Source organism: Bombus huntii, chromosome 10, assembly GCF_024542735.1.
Source record: "Bombus huntii isolate Logan2020A chromosome 10, iyBomHunt1.1, whole genome shotgun sequence".
NCBI classification, from domain to species: Eukaryota; Metazoa; Arthropoda; class Insecta; order Hymenoptera; family Apidae; genus Bombus; species Bombus huntii.
In genome coordinates, this window is record NC_066247.1 from 12,737,173 (window position 1) to 12,758,377 (window position 21,205).

The window sequence follows — 21,205 nt, forward strand, 5'->3', positions numbered from 1 at the left end:
ATGACGATTCTCACCGTTTCCACGTTCCCTCGCGATCTTTGTCCGTGCACGTACATCGGGATCGCGTGAAATCCGTCGTAGTCTGTTTTTTCTTGGGTCGAATCTATTTTCTTCGGAAGATATCAGGCTTTTTTGAAGCTTTTCGAGCTTTTGTATCTATGACAGGAAGGTGTTTTCAGAGGCTTGTAGAGGTATAAAGGACACGTAGAATGGTGGGTAGCGAACACGAGAAATCGAATTTCTGTCGGTCGTAAAGTTGAACGGGGATAAAGCGACCTTGGCCGCTGCGTCCTCCTTTCGAATTCTCCATGTGGCGCTGTAACGCGCGGTATTGTGCGCTATTTCAGCTGGAAGAGAGGCTGTATCGTGTTCCCGAGGCGAGAGACGAGTGCCAAGGTACGACTGCGGCTTAGGTAGTTTTGCAAACAGCGCGTGGTACACACACTGTTCTTGATATATCGTTGTAAGGATCACACTGTGAAGTTTGTAACCTTCCAGTTAATCTTTTAGTTACAAGAATTTTACTATAATTTATCGTTTCCCTTAAGAAATGATAGCAAACAACTACGTGTACCTAACCCAACCATATCGTGGGAGATTGCAAGTCCAACGCTGGACGCGATGCCACCACTCTTCTGCCTAACCACCGTAACGTTTCAAGTTCGTTCTAAGATCGATCGCTTCATAGTCTTCGAACGATATCACGCGTACGTTCGTATGCCAAGTAACGATCTTAGAAAAGAGAGAGCAGCTGAGAAAAACACGACGAGGCTAAGGAAGAACATGGCAAACGTGGAAGAGGGGGTACTCCACGAATAAAGTACACGGTGCAACGTGATTCAACTGACGCGTATATATCATCCGGTCGTCCAAGAAGAGAAGAGATATTGCTTCGGCCGAGAGGAGATCGTTGGCTTTTCTTGGAGCAAAGAACAGCTAGTCTCGGGATTTCGCTCCGGGATTGCGTAACGCGAACTTCGGATGCCAACTTGGCACGGTCGCTACATAGGAAGAAGAAAAGGTGTGCAGACGAGGTGGAAGAGACGGAGAACGACCGAGAGAGAGGAGAGGAGAAACAGCGCAAGAAGGGTGCGTTTTTGCGGCCTTTCTCGGCCTCTCGACGAAATCTCATCCTCGACTGGATTTCGGCTTTGTGTCGAAGTCGCGAGACGTTGCTTCGCTCTTCGTCTCGACGTTTCGATCCAGCTTGCCGCGTTTCATCGCAGACTCTCGGTACATCGACGACCCTGTTTCCCACCTCCTTTTCCCTTCTCCTCGAAATCTCTTCGTGCTCTCGATCTATCATCGGCATTGCCAGGCAAGAGGAAGCTCTCTCCACACGGTCGACTTTATCCGATCTTTCTGCGCGGCTCCACGTCGCTATCGCGATTCCGTGGCATACTATAATGAAGATTTATAGGGAGCTTGCCTAAAACGGGGATGGGATCATCGAGAGATGGCTTATTGCCGTCCTCCGGCAAGTTTTCCAGGTTTAAGCACCCGCGTCTTCTTCTTTTCCCTTTCCTCTCCACTTCGAGGACAGTGAACATTCTTAGGGGATAAAGAGAGAGAGAGAGGAGGGATGCGAAACGGGGGATAGGGGCTGCAGGACAACACCGGTATATTAAACTTTTTATAAAGAGAAAGAGAGGGAGGGGACCGGCGGTAAGAGGATTCTGTCATATTAAAATGCTCGTCTTGGAGTCTTTCGAGAGGATACGGGCCTCTGCTCTCTTTCACCTGGGCCTCTCCTCGAGTCTCGATAACCCTCCGGAAGGTTGCGAAACGAGCGCGTCGTCCGCCCGTAGCTCGCTGTTATTGCCAACCATGGAAGAATGCGAGCTTTCACCGATAAAATGGGTTATGAAGGTCTTTGACTGGTTTCCGCCGCAGGATCTTATATTTTCTTCGCGTTTCTACGGTTACAGATGTATTACGGTCGATCGTAGATTTTCACGTCTAAACGTGTAGTCGTAGTAGCGGATCTCGATCTCGGCGAAAAAGCGAGTTCTAAAAGAAAACCAGAAATTTACGAGGGTGTCTCGCGACACGAGCTTTATTGTCGGTTCGAGCGGTGAAACGCGAGTCGCGGGAGCCGTGTTCCTCGACGATTAGATCTATCTCGCCATTGAATTTCACCTTCCCTCTCTTTCCTCTGCCTTTCGCTCACGACCGACATAAATTTCCACTATCGGATGGCTCGCAGCTTATCCGACCTCTCTTCGTTCGTAGCATCCACCGACTTTGTCAACTTGCCTCCATTTTTTTTATGCCGTACCGACTCCAAAAATCTATGCATCTTTAAAATAGTACACAGTAAGCTAAAACTGTAAGCAAATAAGCCAATACGCGACAACAAAACCGGCTCATAGCGCCAGTCTCTTTCGTAACAAACTCTCTTCTCTTCTTTAAATTCTCTAATTTGTGAATCGTAAGAAGCATTAAAGAGGATGTTCCAAACTGATGCCGATATAGCCAGTAGTAGTAGCAATAGTAGTGCATTTAGCGACAAATTCGTCGAGTTTCTGTAAACGTTGAAATACTTTTGTGATTCAGTGTCGCGCTGATGTCGCGTTCGAGACAGGATTATCGGCGCGGGAATCGATTCGACGGAAAATTCGATTAAAAACCAGCGAGCCGCGTAATCTGCAACGAACGAGAGAGATGCTGTACCAGCAGGAAGAAATCCGGCTTCGAAGCGGCGCGTATATCGGCTTTGCAAATAAAACACACACTGGCAGTGTCTCGTTGGTGGAACTGTGACGCGAATCCGCGTTAGATCGCGATCGATATCGGAGGCAGAGCTCTCGCGTGTATCGAGCGAGCGCCGCGTTTCGTGACGTTGCCTGCCTGTTGGTGGTCGATCGAGATAGCGATCGCGCCGCTTTGTCCCGGCGGGACGCGCGCCAACGCGTTCGCTATCAGTTCGAAGATAATCCGCCGCGTACATCGGCGCGCCTGCGAGCGTAAGTCGCGCTTTAAGTCGCTTTTAATCGAGCTCTCTCACGGTAAGTCGAAAGGGGGATGTCCTGACACGTAACAGAGAGATTCTAAACTCTGGTTGTTGGCCATCTTACGGGGTAACGGAGCGAGGAGGGCTGTTACGGCTGCTTTACATGCAAATTGCAGGAACGAGGCGAGTCTCGACGGTCTTAAGGCGTTTCGTAATTGCCGCGAGTGATCCCGGATATGGGTTATCACGATCAGAGAAATCACCGGTGTAACGTGGTCTTGAAAGCTCGCGCAAAGAATAAAAGTATAGGGTGAGATAGGGTTATTCGAGTCGGAAGAACGTTCGACTGAAAATTAGGAAATTACCAAAACTTGGTCCGAGATAATAATACGGTACGGTATTACAACAACGATCGAGTTTCGAGATAGAATTTGAAACTTAGGTGACTCGGATAATCCTGTCTTCCTCTATTTTCTCTCGGGGATCGAATCACTCGAAGTTATGGGGTCGCCGACTCGAGCATGTGATTTTCGTGGTTTTCAGTGGATTACGAATCTGGTTGTTAGCTTTTCATTAGACACGGTTATCGCGCATGGAATCAAGAGCGAGATTCAGCTTAAGATCGCTATGGATCTACCGAATTAACGTTGTCAGACGTTTCGTCCATTTTCTTAGCGTTTAATTCTTAACTGAATTTACGTACTACAGCGACACGTTTCTTTCGCGAATTTGTTCGATTGTTTATTCGATCTCGCAAGCTGGATAAAAGATAGATTTAGTAAAAATTCGATAGTTCGCTCATCTGACGGTTGGTACAAGTCTTTCGTTTCTTCTTTTCTACATACTGCGCGTTTTTAATGCACGTAGAATCGTCGTTACGCGAGTGCCACCGTCATTTAGTGTGCTTTAATGACGTTGGTGTGACACGAAAGGGGTGGCAAACGAACACGAAACACGGCTTCTTCGGCCGTGGGTGAAAGAAATTGCGAAAGAGGCGCCGAATGTGACACCCGTCAAAGAGAAAACGCGAAAAAAAGCGGGATACGTTACACGATGCGTGTACGGTCAAGCTGAAAAACGACCCTCTGCTCCGCTGGTTAATTCGAAAGAGGTCTCGGGCGTGTCATCAGCCATCCGGTTGGACCCTCGCTGGACTGGCTGTTCTTAATCGTGGCGTTTTGTCACCTTTACACAAAGAAAAGGGTTGCGGGAGACCTGGCAAGGAGATGGAAAAACAAGCACTAGAGTTTTATCGTGCTAACCATTTATTTCTCCATTTATGTACGTTTTAATCCTTGGGCTGCGGAGATTGGATTAATTCCGAGACACGCTGATGTTCCAACGTTAGTTACATTCAAAGCTACAGTTATATGTTACCATGTTTTAACACTTTCTAAGCTACGTTTTGATCGATTCACGTTTTTACGTATAAAATCTCAGCGATATATTCTTGTGAATTACGTTTGACAAGTAAAACGAAGGGTTTACCGCAATGCCGTGAGCTAAACGTGGGTGGTTCGTACCAAAGGCAAACCGTGTTTTCTGTTTCTGCAATGTGTCGCGTTTTTCGTGAAACGACTCCAAAGCAAGAGAAGAATGCTCGCGGGCCTCGCGTGTATTCGCCACCGAACCTAGCTCGAGCGAACGACGACGCGCTCACGAAACGAGATTTATTCGATACAAAATATTTGCAGAGTTCTTACCAAGGTTTCACGACAGAAAAACAAAGCTCGATCTCGCGCAGAGAATTTCTTCGAACGACCCAGACTTTTTACAAAGTCGCTTCGCTGTTTCGTTGAAAAAATTGGCGGCGTTCGTGTATCCTTTTTGCGTTTAAGAAACACGTAACGACTAAACCTGTCAAATCGAACCGAGGAAACGAGATGGCAGGAGAAAAATAGTAAATGAGACGTTTCAAACGAGCAGGAAAACAACTCTGGTCCATTCAATATCGAGGAAGCTTGGCTACTAAACGAGTCCGGTGCTTGCGAGGAATTTCTTGGCAAGCGGCGCGACAGCGTGATTCGCGTCACGTTCAACTGACCTGCGACAATGTTTCCGCATCGGACACGCGATTTCAAAATATACTTGTAAATGCGTGAGAACGTGCCGTGTATGAGTGCCTATCCGTGTAATATCCGCCTAGTGCCTACCTCGGTATCGTACGGACCACGAGGTCGTGCACAGCCTGAAATAAAATAATAGCGCGCATCTTGCGCGTTAACGAATGACGCCATGCAAATCAAGCAAAGTAGAAGTACTTAAAAAATGACGAAATTTAACAAGTGCTTATTTTTCTCACCAGCCACTCTACTTAGGACGGATATTCTTCGTATTTTTCTATATTAATTTCCCACAAGTGCGCAAAAATCCACGATCTACCGATACAATTAATCCGTTAAGATCCGTGGCACGATCGGCCGAAAAATTGTTCTTTTGCTTGGTCTCCGGTAATTCACCGTAGGGGCGAATTAAGCGAGTGGCCGTTTATAATGAGAATAATCCAACCGCAAAGGGTTGAAAGCTTTTTACGGCTCGAATAAACGTGTACGAGGCGGTAGAACGAATCCGGTGTTTCTTATTTACAGGATTAGCCCCGGGTGTCCTGTTGAATTTCGGACACGTTGCTCGGGATAATCGCGATGCACGAGACGTTACTCAACTGCGTGCCTCGTGGCCGCTCGATTACGTCCGTTGGATTCATTCTTCTATCGGTAGAAGATTCTCCGCACGTTTCTTATGCCAGAGGAAATCTTCGAAGTCACATTGTTTCGTTATTTCTTCGAACATTGGAGGACAAAGCGCTTCGCATTACGAGTCGAAGCTTCAATATTTCTCCTACCTGCTCCCCGAGGTCGTTCCGAATTTTAAGGTGACCATTAAGAACTCCGGTTCGCATTTGCATACCGCGTTTCGAGGCTATGACGTCGGATTTTGCGTATTCTTGCGAAAACAGAGAGGGACACTCCGTTAATGCGGAACATGGCCGCGCCATAAATTCCACGGAATAAAGAAGGGCTGTCCCGGCGTAAATACCGCGGCCCCATTAAAACTTTTCGCGTACTTAGGCTGGAATTTATTTCAACCTAGCCACGTGCATCCGGCCACCAGAGACGCTGTAACCGTTTTATGGCGCCATCTCCCGTTTGATCCGCGCATATTTCTTACGAAACTCGCTACTTTTCAGCGACCCGTGCCCTCCCCCTCGTCCTTTACGTACGTGAACTTCGAACCGAAAGTTACGATCCTCGGCGATCGAACTTTCGTATTTAATATCCGAATTACCGACGACCGAAATATAAAAGTTATACTTGTCCATAAATCATGGGACACTCGGTATATTTGAGATTGGTATAAATGGACGTTGTGCGTTATACGAGATGAAATTCACGTTGGTATTATGCGTTCTCATTTGGGGATCGGAAAAAGAAATTTCTGTGAATTTCGTACTATCGGTCGTAGTCTCTTGGGAGAGAATTTGTTACAGAATTCTATAACAATCTGATGAAAGGTTTCTGCGAACGTTTGAATACTTCGGCGAATCACCGCGTGTGTACGAACGATCTACCCAATGGAAAAATTCCCAAGCTCGCGTAACAATGCGTTCTTCTATTTGGCTGTTCGACTGTGTTTGTCGGTTAGTTTGGTATTGGCAAAGAGGATGAAGAAACGTCAGATTCGACGAGCGGTAAGGCGAGCGCATCACCGCCCACGAACACCTTTTTGGCTGGCACCGAAACGGGAACTCTAATTCGAGATCGGCGTTTAACGTCCGGCAGCCGCACGCCAGGAAGCCGTGGCGCTTGCTAATTTATTCTAGAGGAACGCAAACACAGGAATTCGTCGGCTATCTTCTCTCTTCAAACGAGACTCTCCTTCTTCGATTATCGCGTGGAAATAATTGTATCGATTAAAATTTCCTTCGTTATAAGACGATAGAGATAAAAGACATCTATGTGCTAATTACATATATTGTATATATTATACGTATAGAAACCGTACAAAAAGAAACACGATTTAGATAATAGAAAATGATCAAAATTACGACTTTTCTCGGACAGATGCTCGTTCTCGAACACTACGCGCTGTTTACGAGCAAGTTAGATATCTGTTGTTCGATGAGCCAACACCGTCAGCTTCGTTATCTGCTGCTGTGTTTATAAAGGCACATGGTTTTTAGTCGCGGCTACGATCGACCGACCAACCGAACACGCGGCTAATGCCTCTATTGTTCCCCTTTCCTCCGTGGTGAAACGCGGCAAACAATAGGATTACGGAACTTCTCTTTTCCGACTGGTAATCTTTTTTCAAACGCGAGCACACTGGGTCGAACGATGACCGACAGACCAGCCTCTCTGAAACAGGACGATGGTTTTTTAAGAGCATTGTTGCCAATCGTGGGATATTGCATGGAAAATGCTATAGTCCGTAATTGGATTTCATGGGAAGAATATTTGCGAGAGAACTGGGTGACAGAGGATACTTTTGTAGAAAAAAAAACGTGTAGAATTGACATTTTGTTACGTTGGTAAAGCGAAGATATTGTATTTACATTACAGTTAGACAGCTACGCTACAGTTTTCTATGTAATTTCTACTCGTTGGAAGAAAATGGTAATTATCGTAATTCAATAGTGCGAGGTTAGTGACTTTTTCGTAGTCACAGGCGCTCGTTTCGAAACACTGTGCACCACGAATCGACTCGAGTTGGTGGCAACAGAGGGGAGGGAGAGAGAGAAAGAGAAAGAGAGAGAGGGAGAGACAGAGAGAAAGAAAGAGAGAGTCAGCACGGCGCACTTGCATCGAGTGCATAAAATTCAGTCAACGACCGCTAAGCGCTAAGCTAGGCTAGGCCGGTGCGCGCGTGCACGCTGCTACTTTTGCGTCAGGGTCGACTCGGCACAACTCGGTGTCGTAACGCGTTGGGCTAGGTTAGTAATATCGTCGAGCAGCCGGAGCTATTTACTAGCTCTATTCTTACGCACCAGCCAACCAGCACGCGTCTGCTCACCGACACATACACGCGAGGATCCGTTTCCCTCTCTTCTCTAAGTTTCTAGAAGCGTGTGCGTGTGCCACAGCTTAGCGAACGACTCTGATAAAAGCAGTTATCGCACACGAGCTATCGTTGTCGGCTCGAGTTAGGTTAGCGTAGATCCCGATTCGTCGACGGATTTCAATGTCGACCCCGACCTCGTCAATACGAGCGTCGGCGTGTGTTGCGCTTCGTGATACAAATAATCTAATAACAAGTTGGCTCTGGAACTACCAAACCGGTAAATACGGTTGGTATCGCGCGTATAACTCTTTAGATTACTAAAAACATGCGAATGCTTTAGGTAATATTGGATAATAACCTACTTTTATGCAGATAAAAACACGATTACGTGTACTTTCTCTCTTTTTTTTTTCCTTTTTACCTTGATTAGATAGACGAATTTGTGCGTGATATATGTGGCTATATGTTAGAGGGAAGTAGTTCCAGTTCCAGGAAACAATTCTGCTGAAAACAAAACTGTACGTTTCTATTCGGGTAGCTCGAAAAGTATTCTACGTTATAGGGTTAATAACTAATTCTGTATCTATTTTTATTTTGGCATCGTGCTGTACTTGTACGTTTTTGCCAAGCACGTGGTTTATACGCTGTAAATTTACCTGTATACCTGCTATAGCTACACTTCGTTGGCTGGTCAAACCTTAATTGGCTGGCGGGTCCAATTTCTAGCTTTCAAAAATAGTGTAGAAGAGATCAGCCAGCCATCTTAACCACGGCAATCCGAAACGTAGGACGAAATAAAACGGATCTTCACCGTACTTCGCCAAAAGGAATCGGTATGGCTAGATCCTCGCTTGGAAAACCTTTTAGAACCTCAACGTATTAAGGCTCGAAGCTTCAACGCGTAACACCGTTGCGTTGAGGCATCTGCGAGTTGGACGACGATCGAGGTATTAGACTACTACGGTATCTATACGATAGAAAAGAGTGAAATTTGGAATTGAGAACCATTTTTCCATAACGACAGTTCGATGGCCAACGAACATTCAGATAACTATATCTATATAGTCGTCAAACGAGTCGTAATCTCGCAGAGTAAAGTTCACGGTTCAACGTAGCCCAGAAGCGTGCTGTTTCGTAAAAAAAAAAAAAAAAACAGACGTAATTATGTCGTTAGAATGCGTTCTCGTTGAACACGTTTGTTCGCCTTCTCTCAGCGCGCCGAGGCCGATCAAAGAATCTGTTTTTTCTACACAGCAGGTTAGCGTAATTCCCTTCGGCGAGGTTGCATTATTCCAGCGAGCTTGTCAGCAGAAATTGCCTCGCGATCCAGTCGAGAGATGGGCGTCGTGTCACGTTATCTGTTACGTCACGTTCTTATGAACTTGCACGCTCGCGCGCAATAAACTGGCTACGTGGCCATGCGCTTCTACGTGATGGACCGTGTGCTTACCTTCTACGTTCTTTCCGTTCTCCTCTCGTGAATCACGAAGCTACCTAAGGACCTACTGCGCCGTGACACGCAACGATTACGCTGGTCCAAGTGGACGTTAAATAGCGATGAACCACAAAAATGATCGAATGCGCGGTTAGAATTGGAATCGTTGAAACGCATTTAAAGACAAGGACCTATTTCGAATCGCGATAACGAGAGTAGTGTGATAAAACAGTAGTCAGTTATCAAGACTATGTATACCGTGTATTGCGCGTCGTATCACCCACGCTGCAGTTAAATATATCTTTGTATCCGCTTCGTAAAATTAAATCCAAGTCTTATAAATTATATTCAGAGTACTACGTATGGCGTTATTTTCGATTCGCAACCGTTTAAAATCGAATACAAAGTATAAAGTGAATCTTTGAGGATGAATCGGAGGATACGCGTCGAATCAAGACCATTAGAAATTTCCAACCTTTTTCACCTTTTTCGGTAAAATTATATATTCCGCGTAGAAAAGTGAAATTTCTGCGCACGGGCCTGACTCGATAGCCGGGAGCTGCACTTTCCTGTAATCACGATTATTATAGTTATACCGCGAGTTTTAGCGCAATTACGAATAACGTGGAAGATTGAGAGTGTCGCATACGTCGAAGGGGGTTAAAGATAACATGGTATTCGTAGCGCGAACATCCAGAAGCTCGTTAAAATCGGAGGCGGACGGTTCAATCGTTCTCCTTGTTAGCCAAATTGGATAACGAGTCTTTCGCGTAGAATAATTGGCCGCTTCGTACCGGAGTGCCGCATCGCCTCCTGTGGAAGACAAATCAATTCGACTTCGTACTGCTTCACCGAGCAAAAGTGAAGTTTTCAACGAGTATGTCCAAACACGCGATCGTGTCTAATAAAATTTCAAAATATATAAAACGCACAGTATAAAAATTTCCCATGATAAGTGTTGCGATACTATCCGTGACTATACCTACAGTGGCTACGAAAAGTAATTGCACGGTACTCTATTCGTTATCGCATTTGTGCGCGTAATACCTGACACCAAGCGTGTTAAATTTCTCACCGTTTGATGATATTACCATGCGAGGGTAAAGATTGAATATTACGAGAATGAAATGTAGAAGCTGATAAAAAAAGGTTTCATTGAAAAATAAAGGCACGTGCAAATACCCTTTTATAGCCACACCGTAGCTTCTCTTCCTTCCACGCATCTCACTCGCACCTGTCGGTTCTCTTTCGCGCGACTCGCGCACGTACGAGATTGGAAACATTCGCGACGCAATAGGCAAACACTCGGATCGTATGTTTACGTATCGGAATGTTATAGCTGCTCGGCAATCAGGTTTTTCTTGGGCTAGGTTACGCGCTATCGTCTGGGATCGACGCTGTTTACCGTCTCGTGTCTATTCTCGTGTTCTTCAAACAGTCACAGTTACCTGTGCGCGCGTGTCTCCGACTCTCGTGCGCGCTCGAAGCGCGTGCAAGCTCACACCAACCGATAGCGTAACTCTTGCGTCCCCGGATGTCTCTCCAACTCGACGAGCATTTATCTTTTCCTTCGTACACGCATTCAGCTGCTACGTATTTCATCTGTTCGACGAGGAAGAATCAGCGAATAGGCGAGACTTGAGATCCACTGGATATCCGCGACTGGAATTTCACTCCGTTCCAAACGAACATCGTTCCTCCGCGTGCTCGGAATAACAGAGTAGTCGCTGCGTATCGTGGACGAGAAACTAGTTGGGACGCGTTTAACGCTACTTCGATCGGGATTTTTCTACGTACAGGAACATACGTCCCTTTTAGCGATGATTTTTAGAGATCTTTAACCTCGTTGATAAATGTTTTTGAATATGTAACCGACGATACGATGTTGAATGCGAGGTGTAAATGCTTCGTTTCAAATGCGTGTACGATTCGTGGTTTTTCATTGATCTAATTTTCTTCGATCGCTATCGGTACTTTATCTTAGAAAAGTAGTCGAGAACGTATTAACGTGTACAATTATGTTCCAAGAGTCAATACGCGAAGAAAGATACACGATAGATTTACAAACGAAAGTCTCACGATAAATCAATCATACTTCTCTTCCGTGCATTTTTGAAAAAAAAATATTTACCAATAGTTAGCAGATTACATAAACTTTTGTTGATTCTTCGATTACGCGTACAGCGAAATACGCTGGATTCACGAAGGATGTTATTCGCGCGATAATTAGAAAAGGCCTGTGTTTCCACGGCGACACACGTCGATAAGTAATCACCGCCTGTCGCGACAATAACTCGCCGATCCGAAAGGAACCAGCGTCGTTTCTTAATGAGACAGCGACGCGTCACGTGTTCTCTCGGATAGACCGCCCCGGGGCCACGTAATGAACAGGTATCGCTCGGCCAAGCTTACGCTTTTCTCTAGCGCGTATGGCGGAACCGCAGACAAGAGGGAACGGTGTCGGTAGTGCAGTAAACTCGTGCCTGTGGATAAATATACGGTATTATATAAGTTGTTTGCTGTGAGCTAGAGAACGAGAGGAGAGAGAGAGAGAGAGAGAAAGAGAGAATACGCGCGGAATCGAGGAACACAGCGTGTGCGGATCTGTAACCGGCTTCGCGCGCGAGCGTGTTGCGTAACAATCAGCAGTCTGACGCGATCCGATGACTTCTCCGCGATTCCTCTACCTACGTGTCGGTCACGGGGAAATTCGTCAAGAAACTTCCACGATCTTGTAACGTTACATCGTGCAGCTGGACACGTTTCGGAAAATCGCATTGGCATTCTTACCTCGGTCGTTTTTTCCGTCATGGAACCTGCCGTGTATACGCGACGGAGTTACGTAACGGAGAAGACGGTGTCGATCGTGGTTGCACTTCGAATGGCGTAGAAGTTCGGGCGCTCCTGAGTAATGAGATTCGAGCAGAATTCGTACGCGATGATCCAACAGCAATGGAATTAGAATAGTCAAAATTATAGTAGAATCAGAACGCGACGACCAAACACATCGAAGTTTCGCACGTCGAAATGGCGTCTTTGTTATATCGTTTTATGACAATTTCACGTGATATCAAGCTATTGTCGGACGTTCTGTAATCCATTGAATGTTTGAGATTGCAGTAGAATTAGAACACAATGATCACACGCCAAAGACGATCAAAGGCTTTCTTCCATTCGTCAAAACGGTGTCTTTGTTGCGCCGTCTTACGATAACTCGAAGTGGTCCCGAGTTGCTGTTCGAGATTGCGATATAATTAGAGTAGTCGGAACTAGAAGTATCGAAAATTGTTTCATTCGTAGATACATAGTATCATCTCTGTCCGTTGTCTTGCGACAAATCCGAGCAATCTCCAGTTACTGTCGGAAACTCTGTAAATGTATCCAACAACCGAGATTTCAATAGAGTTAGACCGATCGAGACTGCAACGTGATCAGGCACCAAAGAGATCAAAGGTTGCCTTCCGTCTTCACGACGTCATTGTCACGACACCCTGCGACAGCTCGAAACGTTCCCAAGCTGCTGTCACGGCTTCTACAGATTCAGCCAACAATAGAGGATTTGGTTTTCAATCGATCCCTTGCCATGTCCGTATTCCGATCAAAAACTGTCAGCGGATGCAGGTTTCGCGTTTTTCTTTTTATCTTTTTTTTTTTTTTTTTTTTTTTTTTTTGAAGGGTTCGCCAATGGATGCCCTTGCTAATCGTTATTTCGTGCCAATTTGTCCCATTGATCCAGGGGACCGGGAAGAGAAATAGCAGGCCGATGTCCCTGCTATTTCGTCGCATTGTCGTCGGACAAAGGAAAAGGCGGACGAGATCGTGCAGGCTCTTGCCGCGTTTCGCTGCCGTTTCCGTGGCCAGATTTCAGCTCGCATCGAATAACGACCTTGATCGGCTTCGACAGCTGCTAATGCGGCGCGATGAATTCGATTGGGTTAGAAGAATGGGGGTGAGTTGTACGCGCCACCATTTCGGAAGGCGTCGGTCGGCTCAAACTACCGCTTGATTGCGTGCCAATGTGCTGCGACTTTTCGGATGGATCGAAGGGTGCCGACGGATCGAAATTCTGTCGATCTCTACAAGGGAGGATAAAACGAACGAAGCAAAAGAGAAACCGGGAGCGGAGAAGGGGGCAATAGAATCGCGGAAAACGCCTTTTTCCCTTTTCCCCTTCGCAGAATCGACAGGTTCAAAGGGAGGGCTCCGGATTTTTCTCGTTTGAAGACCGTGCGACGTGAGCTTTCAGCCAATTTCCCACTCGTGCAGGTCACGTCTTATTGCGCGACCGAATACATAGATTTCCACACGGACAGAGAGCCACTTTTTGACCACGCTGATTTACCCCGTCCCTATATATATATAAAATATATATGGTGTCGCAGTCAGTTGGTTCGAGGCATCTCATAAATATGATAGGAACGAGAGCTTTTGAGGATACGCGACCGGACAACGCTTCCGTATACCTGTTCCTTCTTCGGCGTGATTCTATTCGGAAAAGAGGGATTTTCTCGCGAATCTCTCCCCCCTCGTTGTATTCCCACCGACCCTTGAAATCTCTCTTTTTTGCCGAACAAATTGTTTCTTTGATCGTACACTGCCTTTTCCCACCTTTCCTCCGTCAAGACATTAAGCTCTACGAAGAGATTAAATTTTCTAAACTCATACGCAAACGATTGGTATAAATTTTTTCTCTGTGTGGACGATTTGTAAAAGTTGCCGTATAAACAAATTTTGTTTTACATTTTCCATTCACTTTTGCGCCTAAAATCAGCCCCTTGTCTGTTATACGATGATTGCAGATAAAGTTCTCGCGCAGTTCTGTCGACAAAATCAGTTTATTCGATTACGTTGCTACTCGAATATCATCGATAAAGTCACATGGCCGCAAGACCATAAAACGGCACCTGTTACAGCTACCCGTGGAAGCGAAACAATACCGACTGGATTCGCGGTTGATTCTACGTGACGTTCGACCGAAGGTGGGCCCACACACGGGTTCTTCCAGGCGTCACCTCACGTGTCGGTATTAATCAAGCGAATGCTCGGGCCAGATTGGTTAGTGGTAGGCGATAGGAGGAAAAAGTAACGGCTTACGTAAGCAGGGGACGCTGGAACATATTTAGTCGCGGTAACTCGTCCCGAACAGTCGAATCCTATCGTTGCTTGGGACTCGAAGCGTCCAGAAAAAATTGTTCCACTTCTGCTACGAGTCTGTCACTGTCGATAAAAGTACAAGAATAAGTGATTTCTTTGCGATGAGATTTTACAGGTGAGTGGTTAAGAAGTTTCTTTTCGGCTGTGTTATTCATCGTTTAATAAGTATTAACCGCTGGATATGAATTTATCTTTGTTGGTTCACGAGGTTTGTCCATTGGCGAGCAAAAATTTCGAATCATTCTTCTATTTGTAATTAAATCTGATCATCTGTTAATTCTATCGTGAATTCGAAATTGAAGTTTCTCATTTTTTAGTTCGTCGAAACTTTTGCCAAAGAATTTTCCAAGATAGCGGAATTCTAAGTCGATTTTCATTAAACGATACGATCTTTCGCCAAAGAATTTTCTAAGCTAGTAGAACGTTAAACTGATATTGTTTTTGAAATTCGCGGTTTCTACGGAACGTGTGTACAAACTCGAGATCTCGAAATTCTAACATAATCGTTGATATATAGTGTATAGCGACACGTCATTTTTGTGCAAGATCGTGACAGCCACGAGAAAACGATACGTTCGTTCGTTTCTATTTTATATTAAAATATTATACATTGACTATTCGTTGGATCTTTTCAGCGTTCGCTGTTTATTTTAACAGGAAAGAATTAAAAACGTCGGGGACATTCCCAGCGCGGGATTACCGTTTCCGTATGAGCAATCAGTTTCTCTCAGTTTATAAGGAAAAAGTATAAAAGGTACCGATGGCTTTTATCGCGAATATTCATATGATTTTTCATCTTCCGGACTTGTTTTCCTTTACAATTCGAAGCAATCGACGTCTTGATTTTTATATTTTAGTTTTCCTGGAGAAACACGTACTCGCACAAACGTGTGTTCTTTGCAGATAACATGTATCTGCTACTCAGTTATGCCAATTTCCTCGTTTCTTCAACGTAGAGATAACATTTATTACTTCAACGTGAAGTGATACACGCATCGTGTCAAAATGTGTAAGTTGTTTCAAAGCCTGGCATGACGTAGGAGATATTTTTAATTAACAGAGGATTGAAAGAGGCTATTAAATCAAGTAGACTGCTCGAAACAATTACGTACATCATTCTTCGTGTCATTTTGAATTTCATGCTTATTACTCGTGTCTCGTATATATGCAGTCGCCTCAACAAGTATTCGCACGTCATTGTGTGATAGCATTTATATACCGGTAAACCTAATCAATTAGATTTAGGTATATTAAATTTCGTATCATCTAGTAGCAGGTGTATATTTACATATGATTAGAAAAATTTGATGTTAGGAAAATGGGATACGTATAAAACCTGATAAAAAAGCGTTTCGTTGGAAATGATAGGCATATGCAAATCGTTTTTGTAACCGTTGTATATATATTTTCAACAATTGTCTTGAAATCAATTTATACGCCAAGCAGTTAATTTCCGCGCATCTGCCAACTAACTTCTTTTAAAAATTTCTATCGAAATACTTTCTACATTAAAAAATATAGAAAATCGAGACTAACGTTTTCCTAATTACTTTCCTATAATATCATGTCACACAAACTGACATCTAAACAGTGTTTTATTACGTTTAGAAGTAACATGCATTTCCTGTTGATAGGTCAACTGCGACGCAGAAAATATTCCTTCTTTACGATATCAAAACTACCTGGCTTTCACATTGCCATCATCGATATCCAACGTTGCTTTAATCCCCGTAAAACTTCCTACTTATACGCATTCGCTAGAAAACTCACGTACCTCGTAACTTACGAGGAAGAGTAGTGGCTATCGACTTCTAATTTACAAGAGTCCTTCGTTAATACATTCCTCGTAGGAAACGTTGCCTTATCTAATCTAAAACGCTTCGATTCTGCTGTCACGGGACCAGGAGGCCGGTGCACGATTTATTACTTCGGTCGTGGGGTCGCGCAAGCCCCAAACGAAATTCTCTTCGTGTTCGTGAAATAATAATCGCCGGTCAGGTAACGTTAGATCTCGATATCTCGGGGTCCCCGGATCGAGTAATCTTCTTAACGAAGAATCGTCCCTTGCGCTGCCGGTGGAAAGGGAAAGATGCGTCTCCAACGTTGGATCCAATAAGCACGGCTATCGGATACGCTTGTCTATTCTCCGGAGAGACGAAACTCCTGACCAAAGGCGTCCGCGAGAAGAGAGAGAGAGAGAGAGAGAGAGAGAGAGAGAACACGGGGCAAAACAATCTCATTGTAGGCTTGCGCCTTTCCGGGGGGTCGGAAAAGGTACTGGATCGAGGACAAACGAGTGGCAGGTGCGTCTGTTTCTAGGATGGGGACCCTTAATACGGTATTTCATCGATCATAATGCGCCCCAAACCTTCATCACGCTTTGTATCGCTCGAATGGAATTGGTGCGGCTAATATCGATTCCTTTTGTCTCTCTTGTTGACGTTTCTTTTCCCTCTGCACCTTTTTTCCCGCTGTTTTCCTGCATCATTGTCTCGGAAGTGCTTTGGACACGCGTGAATGTGTCATATCGGAGTCTGTTACTCTTTTGTCTCGTGACAAGCGTCGAAACTTGGTTTCCCGAGAAGCGGAATTTTCATCTTTCTCCTATTTCCAGCCATAGAATCTTGCTGACTTTGGTTGCGCTACGAATTTAGGCTCGCCGTGTATTGCTACCGTGTATCGAGGTGAAAAGTAATAGAATATGGTGTTTTTCTCTAGTAGGTTTCACCAGATATAGGTTACTATCGCGGAGAAAGTTTTCTAAACTTCATAGAAGCGATTAAAATCGTATTTCCACCGACTAGTTCGCCATGTTACTGCAGAACGTGGAGGACGCGAAGGAACCGTTCGATTAATAGGAAAGTTTTCTCTAGAATTCGAACTAGTCCGTGAAAAAGAAGGTCGGTAAAAGACGAAGAAGAAAAAGAAGAAGAAGAAGAGCAAAATGAACTCAATGGAAAGCGAATGCGCAGACACGATCTAGAAAAGGAACTTTCCTTGGTTCCCTTTAGTTGTCTAGAAACTGGTGAAACTTTTCTGACAATCCTTTCTCTCGTCCTCGACGCGGTCTTTGTTCTCCATTGCGATTCCAACGCGTTTCGTCCGACGTCGTCTAGACCCTGCGGGACAATGCGCGTCGCTATTTCGGTAAAACGCGACTGATTATTCCAGATACGCGCGCGACCGAATAATACGCGGAGGAACAAAGCGACGTGACACCGATGCCGCTGGAATGGCTGGCTCATTATTAACGCCCGGCGAAGTATCGTGTCCCCGGCTCTCCCTTTGACGCCTCTATCTCTCTCTCTCCACTATTCTCTCGTTTTGTCACGTTTCGACCAAGCAACGAGGAAAATTGTCCGCATTCCCAGACTCGTTGATAATTCCCCGCTGTGATAGTGTTACGCGCTAGTGAAGATAGATGGAAAGTTCCGTGGATGGTTGTGACCTTCGGCCACGATTTAGAAAGCGATATCGGAAGAGGAACACGTTGCCTTATCTAATTTTTAGCTCTTCGTGGGCAAGCATAGTTTTGTACTGTAATTTTTTCTCTTACTGTTTTAAACTTAGACAACATTTTGGGGATATTTTCACTTTTTAAGTGAAACGTTCAGAGACCCTTGAAAGATAAAAACTTGCTTCGAAGAAATTGACGAGATAAATTTTGCTCGAGATACAAACTTTTTGGGTTGCCTATGGCCAGATAATAACATCGACGATTACTGATGTAGAATTAACCGATAAACATCGATCATTTTCTTAATCCTACTATGACAAATCTAAGTCATTACGTTGATATGACTGATATAATAATATACGACTATAAATTACTTTGCAACGATATTACGAAGCTTTAAGGAATATTTGAGGCACGGAAAAGTCCCAATTTTCGGTCATCGTTGTTTCTCTCGCCAGGTAAGGGCGGGAGGAGAACCATTCTCGGTTACAAAATTACGTAACCACGCTAGTACCGTGCCATTTGGAGCAGATGCGACGGGACGTAGACCATTAGACGTCGCAGAAAGGACCCTTATGCTCGTTTCACAGGGTCATTTCAGTTCTCGGAGGAAAGGTATGCAAATTGTACGGAGGAAAGGGCGCGTTCGATTTTGAACGCTGCGTTGTCCGAGACCCTCGAGCTGTTCGGTTTTTTGCCTCCCTTGCTTAAAGGTAATTCGAGTCGAGCTTCCCTGCTGGGACTTGGGAAACTAGTCTGCCGTCGCCTGCCCTCTCCCTTCTTACCTTCGCTTGCGAAATTGGAAAAGCGCGACGAGCTCGTTCCAAGAACGATCGAAGGTTCGCTAATGTACCTTACGGCGTGAAAGTGGAAAAACGATCAAAGACCAGCTCCAGTTGGGTAAATAAATTCGACACGGATACTTTTTCAATGTATTTTGTATCGGGCCATTTGAATATTATCTTTTTAGATCGATGGCAAATCTTGAAGTGTATTTTCAAAGCAAAGACTTTCAAATGGATGAAAAAGTTTGAAATAAATTTATTTACGTGAAATCAACCGACTGGAATTTGTAATAAGCATTCTATCATTAAAAATAAAAGAGTCGATGATTTTACATTTGCTCGATGAATTAGAACACGTGGGAAGGAGTCATCGATAGGACTTGGCGACTATGTTCCCATTGTAAAATTTGTAATTTTATAACGACCCAAACATTTCTAATACAACAGGTACAACTCGTTTTTTCTCATTTATTTCTCCAACATTCCGACCGTTCTATCAACGAGAACCGAACAAGAGCAACGAGGGTTGCGGGAAAATAATCGCTGATCGAAACACGGCAACGACTCAGCCACGTTCCGTGGCAGTTGTCTTTCGGTCTTGCGCGTATTTATTTTTCGAGCGCTTCGCCTCCTTTGTCGTGGAATAATTCCGAAGGCGTAGACACGAGGCCAGGACGCCGGAAGTTCAGAGTGCGGATCTTGAAGGCGCGGAAATAGGGTGGTAATGGGAGCAAGGTGGAAGAGATGACAAACACCGTGGTTCAGAGGGAGAAAAACTTTGAAGGGAAGCGAGAAAAAGAGAGAAAGAAGGAAATGACTGGTAACGCCAGGAGCAGCTGCTTTCGAGCGTTTAGCGAATTTTGCCGCGAGGCATTAAGAGGGCCGGCCCCCCTTAGTTCTTTTTTCCAGCGACTCGCCTCTTCCTTCTTTGCTTCCTCGTTTCCTTTTCCACGCAAAAAACGAGCATACAAGGGCCACTGGCCGGATTCACACGCCGAGGATCCCCGACCATCGTCGTCTCGTCCCAATGAAAATCCCGCTTTCTCGCGAAAGAAGCTGCTAAACTTTGAAGAAAAGGTCTTTGGATCCATTTGGTTTTCGTCCCGTCGATTTTGTCTGGGATGTTTGCGAGCTACCAAGGAATCCCCTTGGAGTTTCGACCGAACGAAACCCCATCCGGAGTCGATTAATCGTCGGAAAAGAAAATCGAAAGAGCGAAGGAAAGCTGGGACGAGTCGGCTAGTGGAAAAAGTTCCAGTTGGAACTGGAAAACGCGTTTCAAGCAGGTTTCACGGTTCGTGAAAAACCTACGCCGGTTCTCATGCACGCACCACACGCGAGCAATATGATAAATCTGAAAGAAGACGAGGACACTTTGGACGATGGTGCTTCGCGCGGCTAGAGGCGGACGTTTTTTTGCGCAACTCGCGGGAGAGAAGCCTCCCGGGGACATTTTCACCCTCTTCTGCGTGTCTGTGCGAAAAAGAAAGAGATTCGGATGCAGCAGAATGTAGATTTAGCCCAGGCTGCTGCTGCTTCCTCAGCGTTTCTCTCGCAATCGTTAAGAGAGGAAATCCAGCTTTCACCGCCTTTGCTTCGGAAATTATCTTGGCTCGCGAGTCGAACAAAAAATCTCTCCAAGAGTCTCGATTTTGAACTGTTCGATTCATTTCGAATCTCTACGTACAATTTCGCCGCAAACGTTTCAGGACATATTCAGTATGTAGAGTCGCGATCCTGTAGAATGGCAATGAAATTTCAAAATACACATATCTCGCATAACGCGCACGATACGTTCATAAAAGCAGTCTGAATCTACCAGTATCGACGAATACTTTCGTGACCCACTGTGTATCCCAAACCCATATTTTTTTCAAAATATACAATTCAAATACCCCAAGCTTCGAAACGATCTAATACTATAAAAGAAGAATCGGTGTCTGGCGACATATTCCTATATATCGAATATTAAATTGTTATTTAGATCGCTTGTACTTTCGCGGTACCTAAAAGGCAAGGAAGGGTGTACACCGTTGGCGCGAATTGTGGTTAACGGGCTGGAAAGGTAAAAGAGCAGCACGCGCGAAAAAGAAAGAAGTTTCCCGCGGAGTCGGCTCTACCACCGTCACAAAAGAGCTCGCAATATTTCTGTTATGGTACATTAAATTCGTACGAGTTTTCTAACGCGACCGCGTCGTCAATAACGGTGAATCGCCGAGAAATAACGGCGGGGAGAAGAGAACAGGAGCGCGCAAGATGGGAAAACACATTTTCTTTCCCTCCTTCTCCTCCTCTCCCTCTCCCTCTTTCTCTCTCTCTCTTTCTCTCTCTCTCTCTCTCTCTCTGGTTATTTTTCTTAGTCGTTTTGTGGAATTCAACCCGCAGCCCTGCAACGAACAATCGATCGATTTGTTTCGGCCAGC

At 44.9% G+C, this 21,205-nt stretch overlaps 1 protein-coding gene across 9 annotated transcripts in view; it reads left to right on the forward strand.

The window, feature by feature from the left end:
- LOC126870284 (headcase protein-like) overlaps positions 1-21,205 on the forward strand; it is a 151,575-nt gene that overhangs the window by 48,812 nt on the left and 81,558 nt on the right. For 2 of the 9 annotated variants that reach the window (XM_050627847.1, XM_050627850.1), the window contains exon 1: positions 14,493-14,655. The exons of 5 other annotated variants lie outside the window; for them this stretch is intronic. The gene's annotated coding sequence lies outside the window, so the exon portion shown is untranslated. Of the gene's footprint in view, positions 1-14,491; positions 14,656-21,205 lie in introns of those variants that run through there. 2 more of the 9 variants (XM_050627848.1, XM_050627851.1) reach the window with 2 other exon arrangements.